We start from the raw sequence: 20,210 nt of genomic DNA, 5'->3' as shown, positions 1-20,210 counted from the left end.
TTAAATCTATTTATTTTGGTCTGTGGTGAACAAGTTCCAGAAAAAGAAATATTCTGAATAAAAAATTATATTTTATAAAAACAGGCCATAACAAAAATTAGCTGAGTCTATTTTTAAAATATGAGGACAAGAAAGTAGAGATAGTTGCAGAAAAATGTAAATAGGTCAAAAGTTTTCTAAAAAATATTTACTCCAGTAAAGTTTCTGCAAAATTTCTACTTAAGTAAAATAACGAAAAATTTGTACTTTGTTACTTGAAAGCTCTGATGGCAGTGTGATTCAGTTACCATAATATTAATAGTTATTTTCTTTTTTTTAATATAACATCCAGATGATAAAAATAGCAAGTCTGGCAAACGAATGGCATTTAGATGCTTTTATATAGGACAAATAACGTAAACATTTTACAAATTAAAATGTTTGAGATCATGTATCCTAACATTATAAATAATAAGCAAGATGTTCTGTGTTGGTCTAATGAACAATTTTACTTAAACTAAAAAAACGGAATTTCTGATAAACTGATTTTATCAACATTTAGTTTGCCTCCATGTTTCAGTTCTGGTGACTTATTCTGCTTTATGATGCATTTTTTTTGTTTTTTCGAGAATCATTTGAGTTGATTTTGTATTGATTTTTGTTAACTTTAAGCAGGTATATCAGTGATACATTGATAACAGAATAAAACGAGTTAATATTTGCTGGCTGATAAGTAGTGCTATCTGCCTGGTAGCCAGACCTACCGCTGACTATTGCTTCTGCATTTCTAAAACAGCGTAAACTAAATCAGAGTGATGGCAGACACTCATTTAGATCAGAGCATGTTAGTAGTTTCCAAGCTTTTTAAATCCTTTATATATCTACATTCTGGGACCTTTTTTAGTTCCTTTTCACACTGATTTATCTTAGTAATATTTTCCAGACATAAATAATCAATGTTACTGAAAATGTTAATTTGTCACATCTTGCAGGCTTTTTGCCGGCTGTTTTTACAACACTATAATGTGTGAAAACAGTATTTTTTTAATGATCTAACGTGATGAAGTGTTTTCCACGCTAGAGATTCATTCTGCAGGAAGGAAAGGGATATGAAGAGAGAAAAAAAAAGACATTTCACCATTTTGCATTGGATTTTTTTGTGGAATGAATATAACTTTTCCGAACCAATTACCTAAAAAAAGATATTCCTGATCGGTTTTTCAGTTCCTACCATCTGATCGGGTGGTTCTCTGCCAAAGTGAACGCGCCAATTCTCTATCTGGCAAACATCTCCTGTGATTTCTCAGTCCTGCTCACACATCCTCTCACGGTGTGAATTGGATCTCACAAGCAAGGCTGCAACACTTCCTACATTTTTAAAATCTCATTTTCTTCATCTCTGCATGTAGAGATGCTTTATGGGTTCAGTCGTCTTTAAATAGTGTCGCTATTAAATCCAAAAGGACGCCATCGGACTCATTTTCCCACATCAGACGCTGGGAGAATGAAGTACAGTAGTTTCTAATCCAAATATTAAAAAAAAAACTTGAACCAGCAGAGGATTTTTATGGCAGGGAAACCTGCTCGCTGGTGCATAGCTAGAGAATAAATGTAGCGTGAATTAACCTCCGGATAAAACTTCGTTATGGACACAAATCAGAGCTTGAATACCTGACATGAAATGAAGCTGAAAATAACGGATTCCGTTCTGAAAAACTCAACATGTCTCCCTGGAGCTGGGAGTGCTCAGAGGTGATTTACGCCGAGCCAGAGAGTCGATGCACACAGGAAGTCCCAATTCCCTGCCCACTCTCGGACTCGCCTCCATCTCCCGCTGGTCCCTAGAGGTGTTTACTACCGCGTCTCTGAATGCGTGGCTGTAGGGGGGTCTTCTCTATGCAATGAATACTAACAAAGTATGCAAGTCTCATTAGAAATGGTTTGAAGGAAAAGAGGAAGTAATGAGGACAGACAGGAGAGACAGATCAACATTAGGTTTCAATTTAGAAATATTTTATTAATCCCAAATGGAAATTCAATCAAAATGTTGTTAGTTGAAGTAACTGTGTTTTAACATAGGCTTAAAAAATAAGAGACGAAAATGAAACATCTAATCTTCAGTGACGATATATATGATCTGTTAAAATTAGTAATTAGTAATTTTAAGCCCAGGCCATAAAAAAAAAGAAAAACAAACACCAGAGTCTCAAAGTTTGACTGAGAAACATAAAAACTTAAGTCTATCAACATTCATTTCTGAACAGAGTCCAACTTTCCTTTCAGTTTTTATAAAACATTTGATCTTTTCTTTTAAAATAATCTTTCTATTTCAATGAGTCACAAGTATTCTCTAATCTTTGGTGTTGCCTTTATATGCAGTGTACTTTTATTTTTCTTTCCTTTCTCATGCACAGCTCTTTGAATCGTCTCTCTGCTGAAATGTGCCATCTAGATAAACCTGCCTTGCTTTAATCTTGAGGAACCCAGAGTGTGTAACTCTAAAGTGTGTAAAAACCCAGAAAGTTTAAGGTGAATCTCAAATGCAAAAAAAAGATCATTGCAAATATGAAAGATGTTCATTCCAACAACTACAGCAAAGAATCTGCAACAACTTCTTTAGTCATTGAGTTTTTGGATACAAATCTAAAAGGGGTCATAGAATGCAAAACAGAGTTTACATGGTCATAGATGAATAACGATAGTCCAGTGGGTGAAATTGATGTACAGAGAAGTTCAAACCCCATCAAGACCTCCTTTCTCTGAAAATCTCACAATTTTAAACTTCCACCATAAAACGGGCGAATCCAAACGAAGCCCAGAGTTGACGTAAACTCGGGTATGTTGCCTTATTTGGTTCTGGCCTGTACTTTGTCAAGCCCCTGGGGGGCGGGTATGAAGTGTCGACTACTGGGCCATGCAGAGAGCCATGAGCCGCCCGTCCTCAGCCGGAGGAGGGGGGCTGGGGGCCGGTAAGGCAGGCGGGGGGAAGCACTGGGCCACCCATGTCACGGCTCGGTTCTGCTGCACCGTAGTCGACCAAAATCCCGGACGATTTTGAAATTCCCCCCGGACATTTTTTTAGGCATGAAAAGTAGGACATGTCTGGGAAAAAGAGGATGTCTGGTCACCCTACCATATCAACCATTTGATGTTTCAGTGAGTGAGTGCTTGTTGCTATGATGCGTCAGCAGCTTCGCCTGTTGTAAACCAACCAATCAGCACACAGCTCATCTAAATATTCATGATCATACCATAAAAGGAAGAAAACCTGTTGTTCCATTCTGTGGCTTTTAACCAGGTTTGCATTAGTGCTTATAGAACAGCAAATATGCCATTTTCAGCCCAACCAATGTTACACACCCTATTCAGAGACTTCAAGGACCAGCACCAAATGCCCTATAGAATCATTCTATGGCCCCCTTAAAATGAATTATTTTTGGATGCTTAAGGCATCAAGTTTCTCCCTCCAGCCCTTTAGGGGGCAGATATGCAGTTAAAGGGAAACAGTAGCATCTAGTAGCATGGAGGTCAGGAGTAAACACTTTTCCACACCACAGCAAAGTTTCCCATTAATGGGACTCCAAACAAAAGGGCATTCAAAGCTATGAACACAAACAGGTTATTAGCATCACACTGTCTCTGCCTGCTTCTTATCACTGTCAAAGCGATTTATTTTACTTCCAACTATATAGGACCTATTGCCATAAAGTAAAGAGTCAAAGCACACTACTATCATGAATTTATGTGGAAGAAAATAATTTTTTTTTTTATCATTATACACAAAATAAAGGTACTTAAAACATGGAGGGAAAATATGATATGATATGATATAATATGAAGAGGACAGTACTGAGGCTACCCTCTTTAGTGCATAGCTGGCAGTATTTCTACACACATCCACCAATGAGTTCTGAAATAAAGATTAAGGAGAAAAAAACAATCATTTTTGTCTGCAACAGAACTGTTTAGATCGGTACAATGCTTCTCAAACTGTAGTTAATCTATGACTGCTGATGTATTAACGTCTTTTATGCTGCTTTTTCCAAGGAAATAGAAATGAGGGTTGATGGATCGATTTTTTTTAATTTATTCATTCATCAAATTTTGAGAAATAGGAGGAAGATTCAGAGAACTTCCAGTACAAACTAAAGTCAGAGTGAATACAGGAATGAGAAACTCTCATTTAACGCTTTTTAATGCTCTTTTAATGCACTTATAAATAATTTTAATGCCATCAATAAGTACCCATGACTCTCATATTTACACAGCACAATCCTTGGTCATCTTTACTGACGACAGGCTGCAGCCTTGTCCCGAATTCCTCGTTTTCCAACCATATTTCAAGTTACATTTTCCCATTCTCTAGCTTTTTTTCCACCTCGAGCTTCTTTTCCGGACATACAGCTTTACGATCAACCCGAAGCCGTTCAGCGCAAATATATCGCAATATAATATATCTGATGAAATAGTTTTTATAAACACTTTCTTTTTTTTAATAAAGCATTTTAAATTCCATGATAATCACATTTAATACATTTTTATGCCAATTAATTATTTTTAATGAAAGATGGAAAAGTGGACTAGAGTAACGAGCCAGACGGGAACTTAGACTTTGTTTTTTTTATCTTTGCAGTGAAATCATCGAACACACCCTAATATCAAACAAAGTTTGGTTTCAGGGTGGATATTTTCTTTTTATTTGCTCCTTTATAAACTTAATGAACAAGCTAACTTCAATTTGCAATGTACGCAAATAGTGTATTTCTCTACGGTCTATATTTTCAAAACTTTAGCAATATTTTATGAGATAAGAATTATTAAAACTACAAATGAACATTTTTGTGATTACAGCCACAAATCCTTACATGTAGGCAGTTAGTCAGTTAGTCGGAAACCTTTTCATTTAGAAGTTCCCACATCCAGTAAGTCTGCAAGTTTTTTTGAAAATGAATGTTTAGCTTTAAATTGAAATTGAATTACCTTCTTCAATCAATCATCCAGTTTTCTTTTCTTTTTTTTTTCTTATGACAAAAACAGAAAATGTCCAGATCCTGGTGCACTAATGCTTTAAACTTCATACTTGCTCGAGGCTCCTGTTATGAGAAGCTATTACTCTAAAAGTTTATTGATTATAACAACACATTCAATATATATGAACCCAGTTTCAGCACTGTAAATCTAGACTTTACAACCCAAAAAGGACACAAAGATGATTTATTAGCCACCACATTAAATATCTGCCCTCGGGAACTAAACGGAGAGAAACCCTCATTAGAAAGTCAAATGTCATAAATAAAAAAGTTCATAAAACAGTCGATTTCAGGGAAATTAGTGAAGCGCATCCTGTTAGCCTGGGATGGTAAGCATATGTAAAGAAATTACCTAGCTGTAAATCGTTTGTCGGTTTTATATAAGGGGGGTTGTATTCCCCATGTTTTAGGAAAACATAGAGTTACAGGAAATCCTCATTCGGTGGAATCAGGGCTCTCTGGGGGCCGCCTTTAGCTCACACCAGGGATCTCAGAAACAACAGAAACACTTCCTCATGTGCTGTTGCCAAAGCAGTAACTGTACTTCAAAAATACCACCCTTAATTTCAAGATATTTCCTACTTCCAAAGAGTTTTTTTCAAAATTTTTATTTTATTTTTGCCTGAGAAGATTTGAAGTAAAGGGCCTTAAAACCTACTTCAAGTAAATAAACGAGATGTAGAAGTTGAACTTTGCAGCGTGGATTCATAAGTTGAACAATTTGGTATAGTTGATTCAGCTGATGGTTAGGAGCGTGACTAAAAAGGTCAAACTTAAGGGAATAAAACAATATAATCCTATAAAAAGGGTCAGTTAATTAGACAAAAGCTGCCAAAGTCCAAAGGTAAACTCTAAAAGGTCCTTAAGAACAAGGCAGCATGTAACGACCAGATCAAACTGATCCTCTTGGGCCGGATTCCTCGCACTCGACCACAGTAAACGTTGCCACAACAATATTCACGTCAACTGTGAACCGCCAGACATGAAATATGTAGAGCGGGTCAGGAGGAGGACTTGGACATTAGAAACAAGGTGAGGAATGTAACTCGAGCCGCAGCACTGAAAGCTGCTGTGAAGGTTGTAACTGTGGCTTAAGAACCTGCTGGATAATCCTTCAATACAAAAGAAAATACACATTTTATCACCAACTTTAGTTGACCAGTACTTTCTCAGCGGCAACAGTGACATCTTCACCAACCAGACTGGAGTCAGACCCTTTGGCGCCAAATTCCAGCTGAGCATCAAATTAACTCTTCATAACAAGCTACTGGTTTCTGTGGAGCCACCAGTGGGACTGGCATATCCACAGGATCCAGAATAGGGCCCGGCTAAGAAAGGGCTCCCTGTTAGAGACAAGGCGGGTGTTCACCTACATTCACCCTGGATGACTGGATGAGAACAGATGCTGGATTTAGGGAAGCAAAGAGGTGAATCTGACTCATGACTAAAGTCGTTACCTTCACTCTGCCCTCATAAAAGCAGCTTAGGAAGGGTAATTAAAACCACTTCTGGTTCTGGTTCTATTGCCCTATGAATCATGTTGGAAATATTTGATTCAGATTTCCCAAAAATTAACTCACAAGGTAACAACAATTTTTTTTTTTTTTTGTCCATCTTTAACGTGATTTAATCTAAACACCAAGAAAAATGTTTATTGAGAAATGTTTACAAAGAAAACTTTTTATAAAACAAGTTTATTTCCTAAAAAAACACTAGATGATCATTTCTTACATACTTTGACTACATCAGAACTATTATATCTTTGTTATGAAAGATAAATTAGTTTTAATGCACTGATCACCCAAGAAATCTATTTAAAGCTCGACTTTCTGCTCCTTTTTCTGCAGAAACAAACCCAAAAATACATCAAACCCCCCAAAAAAACAATTAAGAAAATTGAGGCTCAAGTATAGGAATATTGGTCAATTAAAATTTAATTTAATTTAATATTTCTGTCTGATAGAAGCTTTCTAAATGAATCAGAGGATCTAATGTCATCAAGGTGTGCAAAGATTTAATAACAGTTTCAAAACCTCTTTTATGTCCAACTACTTCAGGTTGTTTTAATTACTGTAGACCATACCAGAGCATAGATAACAGAGCTGCCCCTCCCCTACTTGTTTCTGTAATCACCAGCTAAAAGAAGCCTGTTAGTTACTGCGTTTTCATTACAAATACGTGCAAAACTTTGCTGATGCAAATCATCTGATAAAGATGGAAAACAAAACAGTACTTTGGAAATAAAGCGTTTCAATTAAATAATGCACGTCTACAGTATATGGTCCTCCTACTACTTTCTGTGCACTTCTTCATGTTTTCGCCCAGAGCAACATCCACTTGCTGACCACCAGACTTGTGTGAAGCAACAACAACCCATTTTCATTAGTTTGGTAAAATGCACTCTTTAAAATAGGACCGAGAAACGACCTTAAACAGATGCATCGGGGCTGTTTTTTTAAACTGCCATGTTTCCTTTAAGAAATGTTATTTTTGTAATTAAAATGTATGCAATTAGCCAATCAATGAAAATTCAGACAGTGTAAACTAACTTAGGAGTAAAAATGATCTCCTGTTTGCAATAAAAAATCTTCAGAGTTTTTTTTATTAACGCTTTAGTTAATATAGTCCATTTGTGTTGTTTGAGCTTTAAAAAGATATGCTTTCTTCCTTAATGCAAACACTAACATTCAGTCCTGATTCAGTTACTGTTCTAGATTTGGGTTAAAGACTGGAGTGCTTGTAAACTTTGGTTAGTCTTGACTTCACTCCATTCTTCTAGCTGAACGCCCTTTTACAATTAGTGTATAGGGCTGGGATGTCAGACTTGTTCCAGGAAGGGCTGTGTGGCTGCAGGTTTTCTTTCCAACCAAGCTGTAGCACACCAGACTCATTCATCCCATCAAGTGAGTCCAGTCTTTACATGATGACATGAATGGAGTCTGGTGTGCTATTCCTTGGATGGAAAAAAAAACCTGCAGCCCGATCTGGAACCAATCTGACATCCCTGTCTAAGACTGTTAACATAGATACGCTGATGTTAAAAGTATAGAGGATGATCTTTTATTTCCGGGTGGATCATATAAATAAGTGGTCTTCCCAGCTGTCAATCATTCTGGTGATATGTTTACGTAAAGCCGTCCTACGTGGTCTTCCCGTTAGCTATCTGTTTCTGTGCATGCGCGCTTTCTGGCGTATATCTGTGGTGAGCTACGGATTCAGGCAGTCATTGAAGCTCACCTTTCTCACCGTGGTTCTTTGAAAATGGGTCGTAAGATAAAAAAGTGTCTATGAAGTGTATGAGAAGAAAAGAAAGGCCTCAGAAGAGGCAGATATATTCCAGAATCTTTTGTGTGGAGAGCTCTCCTCTCAAATCATTATGGGATTTGCTGTCACAGCGGCCTGCTATCGCCATAGGCTGTCGCTACCCGACAGCGGCGACTAACAAAGATGGTGCAGGCACTGCGTAGTGGAGGAGGAGTTACGTGACCAACGGAGCAAAAATCAGTGATCATCTGTCCAAATGGTAAGTTAACCGAGTCCACTATATAGTCCCCGCTCTATACATGGATTTAGGGGTAAGGGCGGACGTTCAGACACAGTAAGCTTGGATGAGCTATGAGAGCAGCAACTTTTAAACAGAGCGTGCACGAGGATAAATAGGCTTGTGCACGTTCTCGCACAGGTTTAATAGGCGTTCCCTCTAAGGAGCAGGTACAGGGTTGTGCATGTGCATTTTTTTATAGTAGAGAGGGCGGGTTCAAAAATCCTCCACAATACCTTTAAGAAAAAACAAATCTCTCTCTGATATTTGTCCACTTTGTAAGAAAACAGTTTCTCTCCTGTAGTTTCCAGGGCTGGTTAATTCTAAGGAGCATCCTACTGGTTTTCCAGAGAGCTGCTCCTGGAGGAGACAATCTGATGACAGACGCCAGGGGGGGGAGGGCAGGTGTTCGAATTACAGCCTCATCAATGATTCAGAGAGCAGAACGCAGACGGCTGCATGCTGTACACACATACAACTAACAGTCTTGTTGGACATGAAACAAATAATGTGGGTCCTCGACCCTTTCAGTATAAAAGCGCCAAAATGCCTGAATGATGCCATACAGTTTGACTCTGATGCACGTCGTAAACACAGCAATGGTGAACACTATCTGCATGATGAGAAATCCTATAGGGATGAAATGGAAAATATCTGCATTCCTTCAGAGACGTTTCTTTTTCCTTCAGTCTGAGAATCAAGTATCAACATACAGAGAAAGCAACATTTAATTATGCTTTGGGATTCATAAAGCACTTCTAAATAAAAAAAACACTTCTTATTAAAGATTTACGGATCTTTTGTATAGATCCCAGTTTTTATGTTTTATATAGCTACTAGATACCCGAGAAACAGCGTCAGGATTTTAGAAAAGAAAGGAAGAGGCCAATATTTTCTTTTTATCACCAATATTTCCAATAACTCTGCTTTGTTTTATCTCACACTTCAATTCAAGACCGAACAATCGACTTTACTGAAACTGAAACAGAGAAGAAAAATCCTGCAGGACTGATAGCACTAAAGTGATTTACTAACCAACTGTTGGGGAGTAAGATGTTGTAACATCTTCCTCAGTTAGGAAAACACTCCTTGTACTTATGTTTTGTTAATGATAACAAAAAAACAAGTTTTATTTTTAGTTGTTAACTGGGAATGAAATACGTTTCCTTTCCGAGTATTTGGCCCGTGACTGTAACTATTCTTACGGTGAGGTCATCCTTTTGTTGAACTCATTTCCTTTCCCTTGGTCAAGGGAAGAATTTGGATGTTTATTATGTTGAGGAAGTTTCATCTCATCTTAGGTTGTTGCTGTGGGTTTTTGTGATGAAGGGATTCTGAGGTTAAATCCATCAATCCGAGAAGGATTTCCTCAGTTTACTTGGATCTGTGGTCTTCTGGGAGGCAGAAAGTCGTCCTATTTGATTCTGAGGCAGCTGACTCTGATTGTAAAGTTTAGCCATCCAGGTCGTTTCTGATCAAATAAGTAGCATGAGGAATTTATCTGCCAGAAACTCTGAAAAACATCAGAGACCACCTGAAAAAAAAATTATCAGGAACACTTTTAAATGTCACTTCAACTTTGACTCACTGGATCTACAACATTAAAACAATTATACTAGACTTCAGTTTTTTATGGCTCTAAAGTTGCTGAACTGAGTGGGATTTAAAGTAAACCTTTTAAAATACCTACAAAACACCTAAAAAACATACACTCTCAAAACAATTTATTCTGCTACAGCTAAAGAGAACCTGTCGCTTTAAATCCAACCTGGGCGTAATTTTCGCTCCATATAAATCCAGCTGCTCTGTAAAGGCCTCCATGGTTTGTTAGAGCAGGGGTTATCAGACGTTTCCAACTTTTAGAAATATTTGTTTAGCGTTAAAATATTCCTATTTATCATTATTTTATGTGTTCCCAATGATTAATGATGTGGGAGATAAGAAACAGAGCTAAAGAAATGTTTGCGTAGTGGGAGGGCTGGGCTTTATGTCCATCAGCACCATATGAATGGCATCATCCACATGGAGACATGTTTTATGTTTTATTTGGAGTCACACAGATGTGTTATTGCAAAAAGGAAAATTGCATTTCATTGCCCTGTCAGCAAAGGTGTGATAGTAATTTCTTACATAGATAGCCTAAAAATACTGATTAAAATTTAGATTTATTCATTTAGATTTTTAAAAAGGTTTTTCTATTTTCCCATATTTTATTAGGCCCCACCTAACGCCCCATGGCGGCCCCACAGGGGGTCCCGACTCCTACTTATAAAACCACTGCTAGCAATGTTCAGCCTGTGACCCCAGAAATAATGCAACACACTGGTGTCCCCTAGGAATACATACATATACTTCTCTTTATTCATTCATACATATAAAGGGGATTATTTTCTTTTTTTTTTTTTTTATAAATAAGATCAAATTACTTAATTCATAATTTAAAATGCATTTCTTTTACTTAATGAGAAAATCCAATTATTTACATATTCATGTAATATATTCAAATTATTCTACAAAGGTTACATCCTGGCTCATTTCACGCTTATCTATAAAAATGTGTCCCTCCATCTACCTTCAGGGAACATATCGATCACAGTTATTGAGAAAACTACCTTCTAGGTGATACTGAAAAAAAAAATGGATCCGCTTTTGACCTTTACTTAAGCATATTTGGTTACTTTAACACAATTTTTGAATGTCCTACCCTGCTAACATGAAATAATTGTGTTAAACTAACTAAATATGATTAAGTAAATCCCAAAAACGGTTGCATTATTTTTTCAGTGATATCAATATTTGATTTTATATATATATATATGTAAATAAATAAAATACTGTAAAAAAGTCGGACTCTTTGGAAGTTTAAATAATTAGAGACCAGCGATTCTCTCAGCGTTTGCTTTGCTGATTAAAACTCATCGCTGACGTTGTTATGGATTTTTTTTTTCTTCCAGCACTACTGCTCAGTCTATTTGTGCATTACCAGAAGCAGCAGCAGGAGCACTTATCTGGGAAGCCACAACATCAACAAGCTCCACACTCAACCAATCTGTGTGAGAGACTCTCATCAGCGGCGCTCACTCAGGCTCATTCGACACAGGAAGGTTGGGGAGAGAGGCAGGAAATGGTTATTGAGCACGATCACAGGGGCTATGAGAAACTCAGGCCCTGCCTTTGAAATTGTGTCAGCATGTCTGCGTGCTTTTAAAGAGCTAGACAACATCGTGCCATTCTAACAAACAAGGCAAACCACAGAGATGACTTCTCAGCGATCCGTGTGTTTCTCTGTAACCTGAGCAGCACTTTCTCAGCTGTTGGTGTAAAAGAAAAAAAAAAAAGATTCTGATGATTCAAACAGAAAGTGAGGCTCCCCACAGAAACCATTTAGCACAAGCACAAATGCCCAAACCGAAACTAGAAAAAACATAACTAAATCAGCTGTCATGGTGGATTTTCCTTTCCATTCTCTTACATTAGCATAAGGTAAAACCCTCGATTTTTAGACATTCTCACAGAAAATGCGCTAAAAGTTAAAAATTAAAATCAAATCTTATATTATTACATACACGGCACTCCTGCTAAAGATAAAAATTGGGGTGCACCTGCCAATTCGGATTTAGGCTGATACCGATATATATGCATGATAAACATGACGTAGGTCACTCATGAAAATGAAACACAGGTTTCTACCTTCTTTTTCTGAGTCCACCCCAAGTCATTTTTTAAAATGTTTTACAAGTTTTAAATGATTACGAGCGAAGGAACTATGACTGCTCAGTTTTCTACAGAATTTGTATTAAGGCATGTCTGCAGTAGGGCTGGACAGTTCATTATAATTGCTATAAAAATTTAAAAAAACCCTGCACAATACCCAAATCGCAGAGGGACACAATTTTTGGTCACATTACATTTAGCAAGAGTAAGACGTTAACTTTTACACTCCTGTCCTTTAGGTGGCGATAAAGAGCTTAAGGTAGAGTTTCTGCACTTTTTAACACAACAGTAAAGTTTCCGTACACCAGAGTAGGGTTGCATCTATTTAATTCTTTTAATAATCAATTCATCTGTCAAATATATATTTTTTGATTAATCTAAAATGAGATATATATATAGTTAATAAATATTTATAAAAAAAACAAATATTTGGAATATAGAAAATTTCTTTACTGTTTATTTTTAAAATAACTGTAAATGACAAAAAACACATTTAACTATGTAACAATTATTTATTATTTATTTGAAAAGCTGTATAAATGTAATGTTTAGAAATATTTGTAGCTTATTAAGGCTGCAACTAATGATTATCTGTCAATAATGTTTTTGATTAATTGATTAGTTATCGGATTTCCAAAGGATCCTTAAAGAAGTTTTTTTTCTTTAAATGAAATTAAACCAGGTGAAACTAAAACTTTTCCACTTGAAGAGTTCTGGATAGGGAATATTGACAGGAGAAAACTTTTTTTTAATGCAAAATGTTTGTATATTTTTTTTACGAATTTGATATAATTACTGCTCTAAGTGGGTCGCTCTGTCAGCTAAAGCCGGGCATACACTGTGCGATATCATTGCACGCAGCTACAGCTCAAACTATACAATAAAACTGCAGAGTTTAAAAGTTTGCAGCACACGATGCATGCTCTCACAATGTGCGGCCCGACACTCGAATGCAACCTTACGACGGCCAACTGAAATTCAAACATGTTTGATTTTCTCCTGACCTCACGATTCCTGATCGGAGGGGTGCTCATGAGAGGCTGATCGCCCCTCGTTACCCCCTGTACACTACACGACACACACGATTGGGCTGAAAGTCGACCTGATACAAAAATTCTTGCACGGCTGGAGAATCGTCCCAAAAAGGGCAAAAACTTATACAGTGTACCCCCTGTTTAAAGGCATATTTTACAGTCTCTATATTCAAGTTAACGATGAATTGATTACTAAATCAGTTGAAGATTATTTCAATAATCGATAAATCACGATTGATCTGATACATTTCTTCAGCTCTATAGCTTACATTGTAAACATTTTGTCTTAATTTGTCCTGTAAGTGCAGTTTTATTTGGCTAATCTCATGTTTTGTAGTCATTATATCGACAAGGCAATGATTAAATTAGTTTATGATTAATTCAATAATCCATTAATCGTTTCAACCCTACCCTGAGCAATGGAATCTAACAGCCAAACATATATGTTCTTGTGATTAGTGCATGTAAAATAAATAGCAAATAATGAAAATAAAGTTGTAACCGCGATTTTAGTCAGGACCTGAGGAGTGGGTCCGGAGAACAAACTTCCTGGGAAAAATCACTGGTGGTTTATTGCCCCCCCCCCTTCCTCTTTCCTTCCCCACCTTGAACAGAAACAAGGCCATAAAATCATGCCCACTGTCTGACCCACTTTCCATCACAGATGTAATCCCCCACCTCCACCCCCCGTGCCCAAACTTCAGCCTGTTCGCCTAACAGCAGAGAGCAAAGCCGGGCCGGGCAGAGCGAGCCAAGCCTCTCATAACTCAGCGGGAGCAAAGCTGCTGCTCAGCTGAGAGCACGATTACAACCAGAGCTCCAACAAGCAGCCTCAGAGCAACAGATTACCACAAACCCTCACGTAACAAACATCACCTGAATCAGCTGAAAGCGAAGTGACCCACATCTAACTGCTTTTGTTTTCTTTAACATGTTACTGCTGACTTCACACGCTCTGATTTAGGGGGGGAAATGAGCCGCTGAGTGTTTTCAGCCTCCATACCCACCAGTCTGTCATCAAGGCTGGATGTGGAGACATAAAAAGGTGTAGCTCTGTGACGGGTGTGTGTGAGCGTTTACAGTCAGCCTGTCCACGATAACATCACAACAACGCATGACGCCAGGGCTGGGCTGTGGACGCAAAGATGAAAAACCTGATTAGGTTTCACGTAATGGTACATTTTTAATGGATCTGGAACTCCCAAAGGGTTATTTTTATCCACTGAATAAATGTTCTCTCTTAACAGCTGCGGTCAGTCGACTCTGTGAAATTGCAGCTGATTTCTTCCTCCACTTGAACAAAAAAAAAAAAATAAATAAAAAAGACAGGAACATAGCAGACAGAAAATGTGTTTTTTTTTCCAACTCCCAAGTTGCAATGAAGGGGTTTTTATAACCGACTTTATGAACATTTTGTTCTGCCGTGGTAGAAGTTTGTTGGCCGGAGCTTCATCCATGATAAACACTCGCTTTTTTATACAGTGAAAGATGATACTGCGTAGCTTCTGCTTTAGCACTGATTCAGCAAACATAGACCAGACACATTAAAACATAAAATAATGGTGTAGCCTACTGTCTAAAACCTCAGAAAGTAAAGTAATTATAGACTCACCTGATGCTAAGAGTCTTACTGCTGTATCCTTTCTTCAAATTTTAATTTTAGCTGTTTTTAACTGACTCTAATCTGCTTTCTCTTCCCAAATAAAGGAAAGAATCCCCAAACCATAATGCCAGCACCACCATGTGTCACTCTCATATCAGTTTTTCTCCAAACGTAGTTTTACAGATAGGCAGAAAAGCTTAGATTTAATCACAGAACCTTCTTCCCCATGTTTGCCGGTTTCTAACCTCAAACAGGATGTTATATAGCTTCCATGCAATGATACTAGGAGTGCAGGGTTACTAGTAATCTTACCAACCACCTCTAACACCTCAGCTGTACATTTATACTGCTCTTCTAGATTACCATGTGCCTCTTAGCTGCACTTAGGAATAAAAAGCTGTACGGTTAACTTACGCCAGCTTTGCAGCACATTTAGAGGTATGGGGTAAGATAAGTGCCAAAAATATGACTAAGACTTAGACTTAGATTTATTTTGTATACACAAGTGTATACAAAAAGAAAGTTTGTTTAGAACAATTTCATTTTTAAAGTGCAGCCTTGATAATGTAAGCAGCAGTTGTTGTTGAGCTGCTACTACTGCCTCCAGCTCCTGAAGCACTCGCTTCTCCTTGCTCAGGGGAGGAAGAGGACGATGATGACGATGCTGTGCGGGTGGTAGCCCTCTGGGTTGAAGGGGCTGATGTGGTTGAAGCAGCAGTAGTGCCATCGGCAGGTTTAGCAGCGATAGACGATGCTAGAGAAGGTGTGGAAGCCGGAAGGAGCCTGCTGGGGAGGGTTCAGTATTTGGCAGGGAAGCATCTGGAGCGACCTCCTCATTTTCACCTGCAGAGGGCTGTGCTTCCTTCCTAGATGCTGAAAATTGCCCGGGAACAGTCTCAGAGAAGTTTTCATTCACGCAGAGCTCTTTGTTTTCTATCAGCGCGGTACAGCTTCAGCCCCCCCAGGCCTACAGCACCGTCCGGTACTGCTGGACGCAGCCAAAACCCTGTCAGAATGATGGCGCAGCAGTTACATAGCTCCTTTGTTGAAGTGAGTTCGAGTCGGAGATTATCCATTTTGTTTTCCAACAAGCAGACGTTGGAGAGCAGGATTGATGGAAGCGGCGGTCTGTGGGGATTTCTCTTTAGCTTCGCAGTTAGCCCCCCTCTGCAGCCTCAATTTCTCAGACTTGCGCATCTCTTCCTCCGTCAGTTATTTTCCGCTGTTGTTTTGTCCACATTCGTCCGTAGCACTCCGCAGCTTTTTAAACTGTCAAAAATGTCAGTATTTAAACACTTTTGTGACCGTAGCTCAAGCATAGATGTCGGTTTGACGTTTTAAACGGCATATTTTGAGAAATTTTTCGAGAGGAGCTGCTCTTGGCCCCTGCCTTGGAGCGCCGCCATATATATAGATTTGTATTTATATATAATAAATATGTATCCTGTTTGTTAATGTAAAAGTTAATGAACAGGAATAAAATTAAGATTTGTGTTATTTCTTTGTTGTAAGATCATACTTATATAACAGCAGATGTTTCATCTGGAGTAATAAAATACATCTTTGCAAAACTACCAGTGCAAATCACAAATGAATACTTCAGCGACTTCTGATGAAGCTGCTACATTCCTTACAGTTGGTGGCGGTAATGCATCTGAAGGCTATTTGTGAGAAGATGAAAAAAGACGAACTGAGTTTTAGTTTTGCTGAAATATTGGCTAATTATATTATGATATACCTCAGCTTATAGCTCCTGTTTCTAGCTGCTGTTTCTTCACATTTCTTGCGGTCAACAGTTAGAATTCTATCCAGGGTGGGAATGAAGTTATGGACTGTTTTGGTGATTCTGAACAAGCTCCAGCCTTGTGGATATCATTACAGAACAGACACACAAATGAATGATGCTGGTAAAAGTGGGATTAGAGGCTGCTAGGAAAAAAACAAAAGTTGTATAAATGTAGGAAACGGATGAATCTCTCTGTTATGAAACTCAGAATATATGAAGATGAGGACATTTGCATGTGTCACACAGAATTAATTTCCTTAAATAATGTATTTTTGTTGAACTTGGTAAGATAGGATAAGCTATTATCATGTGTCACGCAAGGCTAGGAATGTTAGGAGGTCCCTATGCTAACTGCATGAGCTCTAGGAAGCACACTGCTTCCAAATCCTAGCTCCTTCCAAACTGCCGTCACTATTCGGACACGACTTATTATGACAACTGCAGACCCACTTCTGCCGTATCTTTAGTGTCCTTATCAATTCAAGGTATTCTTAATGAGAGGTTGTTTTCAATGCCTACACAGCATAATGTTCAATCGATAATTCTGTTTTTGTCTTCTTCCTGTTATTCTCGTTAAAAGGTGCATAGGTGCACTACTACAACCAGCTGTTAAGGAGTGCCCCAGCTTGCAAAACTTGTAGTTTTGCAAAGTTTAACTTTTAAACTTGTATTTTCACAGATGAAACATCTGATGTCACATATTTATGAGTTGACAACAAAGAACTAAAATCCTAATATTATTCCCATTTATTGACTCATGCAAAAGTTCAAATACCTGCATGCATTTTTATCAACAGTTACCTCAGATTATACAAGCTACTTTGTTATTTTAACCCATAAAGTCCTACGAAGTCAAGAGTTGAACATGCTGGGATTCTAATAACAAGTTCAGTTACAGATATCATTAACAAGAATCTTTATTTTGTGGCCAGATCAGCAGCCGTTGGGAACAGAAGGCTGGTCTATGGATCCACAAACTGGCTTACTATGCATACAGGGCAGCATTAAGCCTCCATTAGGACATCCAAGCGTCTCTTTTTCTCTCTGAAACCCTGCATGACACCACCGACTCGAGTTTCCTCCCTGAAACCGAGACTCTCCAGACTGAGATCCACACACACCGACATGCAGGAAACACACCCTCCAAAAAATGTGCAACAGAGCTGACAGACCTAAGCCCTTTACACTAAAATTCCCATTGGATGAAATCCTAACTTCTGCAAAGTTCTACTCAATTAATGCATCCTTCCTCCATTTTCAAAAGGAACAAAACAGAAATCCCTGTGCAGATTTTGCATCCTAAGCTTTGCTGAAAATGTCCTTTTTTTAATGCAACACAAACATGTATTAGATGTGTTATGCAAGATCTCCATCTCCTTAGTCATACATTCTTAGCATGCATTAAAAACCTACTGACACTTTACTTTTCCTTCCTAATTAGTCTACAGGAAATCAGTATTGCAAAATTGTAATACCATATTAGCAGAGGCGGAGCTAGATGGGGGGCCAGGGTCGGCCATGGCCACCCCTACCATTTTTTTCTCTCAAATAGAATATTCAAAACATTTCAATTTTATATACGGTATATTAACAATTACTGGTTAATTATGTACATCCATATACCAACATTAGAGATAATTAGTACAGAAGTCATGCTCTTTCAGAACTAGATTTTGCTTTATATGCCGTAAAGAGAAAATAATGTGTCTCTTCAGTGAACTAATAGATACTGTAAATAACTATTTTAACAAAAAAAGTATTGAATTATCAATTTATGTAGATATTAGTACTTTTAAATATCAATTTAATGTAGAATGATATTGATAAAAGTAGGTAAGTAATGACGATGGAAAAAATGTTCGCTCCAGAACTCAAACCTCAAAGAATTTTATCCATATAGCTTTTATCTAGACAGATGTTTAAATATATGCATCTATTTGTTAGCAAAGGCTGCAGGAAACTATAGTTTGTGTTTATTTAGGAAATATGGATGTTGTGTTTGTTCCTGTTGGAACACTGTAGATTGACACTAAGGTTCTGGTGACTATACACTTTTGGCCACCCCTTAGGATACATTGGTTATTGCCTGGCCACCCTTATAATTTTTTTTTTTTTTTGGCTATGCCTCTGTGTATTAGCAACTAAATAGTAAATCAGGGAAGCTTATTCCTTAAAAAATAATAAATTATTATTAAAATATTCTTTATGATAAAAGCTTAAAAACTCTACACACCATCAGTTCAAACTAGGACAGATTGAAGGATCTAATCCCTGCAGACTGATCAGAGATTTCTCATGGTGTAAAAACCCAGGCAATGAGACATTCAAGGTAAAAGCTTAATATAAGAACACAGATGGAGGCAGGTGCAGGTTCAAGCATGTGTTTCTGTGTAGAAAACACTTGGAAGAGGCGAGCGCTTTGCAGCTGCAGCCCTGCCTGATGACTTCCCAGCAGAGTGATAGGACATTACCAAATGAGGTAAGAGGCTGGCTGGACAAAGCAGGTGACGCTCAGAAAACACAGAGGAATAAACTGCTCGCTCTCACACCCATGCGTCTGTTATATTTAGCAGGATAAATCAGCGGACTTACTGCGATACAGATGATGAAGTCCTCTCTCAATGTCTTGGTGCTCAGAAGGAAATGTCACATTAATTGTTCCGCGTCTGAGCTCGTAAATCAGATATTAAACCACGTAATAGAAATAGCGGAGGAAAACGAGGATTTTTTTTAATCTGTTTTCCTTTTTTTTTCCCCCAGCAGTGAAATAAGTGAAGCTTTAAAGGTATTTGTAGCCCCGGTGCGTTATGTTAGAGAGCAGCCTGTCCGTGTTGCGCTGTCCTTTGTTGTGAGCATCTCAACGTAAACACTGAGCGGAGTCCTTCCCTGCCTCTGTGAGCGTGCGCGTCAGGAGGACGCGCCCGCGAAGCATGCTGGGAGTTGGAGTGTTCTCTGCTTTTCAAGCGACGTGCCTCCAGCCGCGTTAAATTACACTGAATTTAATGTAGAAAGCTTCATTTTTATAAAGATAAAAATAATTTGAGACTCTTTCAGTGAAGATTTGCTGCTGAGCCAAATTAATCTTGTAAGATTCAAAAATAAAAAAATCATTATTGTCATTATGAGGCCACATTATTGTTATACATTTTGCTCATATTTCACATTTCAGGTAAAATCAAAACACTTTGTAGATGAATGAGCATTTTTCTATTTTTTTGGAAGTCTTTAAAAAGTCCTTTCTGTCAAAAAGGGAGTTTTCCTCTCCACTGTCACTGCAAGCATGCTTGGTGTGATGGATTGCTGTTGCGTCAATGAGTCGATACAACCAACTGGTTTTGTATCGTCTGGTTGAAATGTCTATAGAAAGTGCCTTGAGGTTTGAATTGGTGCTATATAAATAAATTTAATTTAATTTAAATAAGAAAAAAAAAATAGGCATGTTATGAGGAAAGTGGAGTAGCTTACTTATAGTAGATGAAAATCATTAGAACAGTATAGTAGACTATATTTACATAGAACACAG

General features: G+C 37.9%; 1 protein-coding gene across 1 annotated transcript in view; it reads right to left on the bottom strand.

The window, feature by feature from the left end:
• The window catches only part of LOC107105047 (E3 ubiquitin-protein ligase pellino homolog 1), a 55,741-nt gene extending 36,216 nt beyond the window's left edge, over nt 1-19,525 (bottom strand). Inside the window, exon 1 of the mRNA XM_015405165.1 lies at nt 19,280-19,525. The gene's annotated coding sequence lies outside the window, so the exon portion shown is untranslated. The remainder of the gene's footprint in view (nt 1-19,279) is intronic.
• Between the last annotated feature and the right edge of the window lie 685 nt (nt 19,526-20,210).

This window comes from Cyprinodon variegatus, unplaced genomic scaffold (genome assembly GCF_000732505.1).
Source record: "Cyprinodon variegatus isolate N-32 unplaced genomic scaffold, C_variegatus-1.0 Scaffold2028, whole genome shotgun sequence".
NCBI classification, from domain to species: domain Eukaryota; kingdom Metazoa; phylum Chordata; class Actinopteri; order Cyprinodontiformes; family Cyprinodontidae; genus Cyprinodon; species Cyprinodon variegatus.
The sequence above is the reverse complement of the archived record's forward strand: the minus strand, read 5'-3'. Positions and strand labels throughout refer to the sequence as shown.